Below are 264 nucleotides of genomic sequence, written 5' to 3'. Positions count from 1 at the left end.
TGTGTGTGTGTGTGTGTGTGTGTGTGTGTGTGTGTGTGTGTGTGAGGGGAGACCCAGAAAGAAACGCAATGCAATTTTCCAGCTTTTCTCCTATTTGAAAAGTAATTGACTGAGCAATATCTTTCTAGAAAGTATTTTACTAACCCTGACTCATTGTTGAGTTAGGCTGATTTCTCCAGTGTTAATCTTAATGAATAGAAGGCCAGGCCAAAGAAAATATTCAAGCTGTCCCAAACTTGAAGACTTAAAAAAATGAAATCCCCA

This window comes from Vombatus ursinus, unplaced genomic scaffold (assembly GCF_900497805.2).
Source record: "Vombatus ursinus unplaced genomic scaffold, bare-nosed wombat genome assembly UNPS02014942.1, whole genome shotgun sequence".
NCBI lineage: Eukaryota > Metazoa > Chordata > Mammalia > Diprotodontia > Vombatidae > Vombatus > Vombatus ursinus.
The sequence above is the reverse complement of the archived record's forward strand: the minus strand, read 5'-3'. Positions refer to the sequence as shown.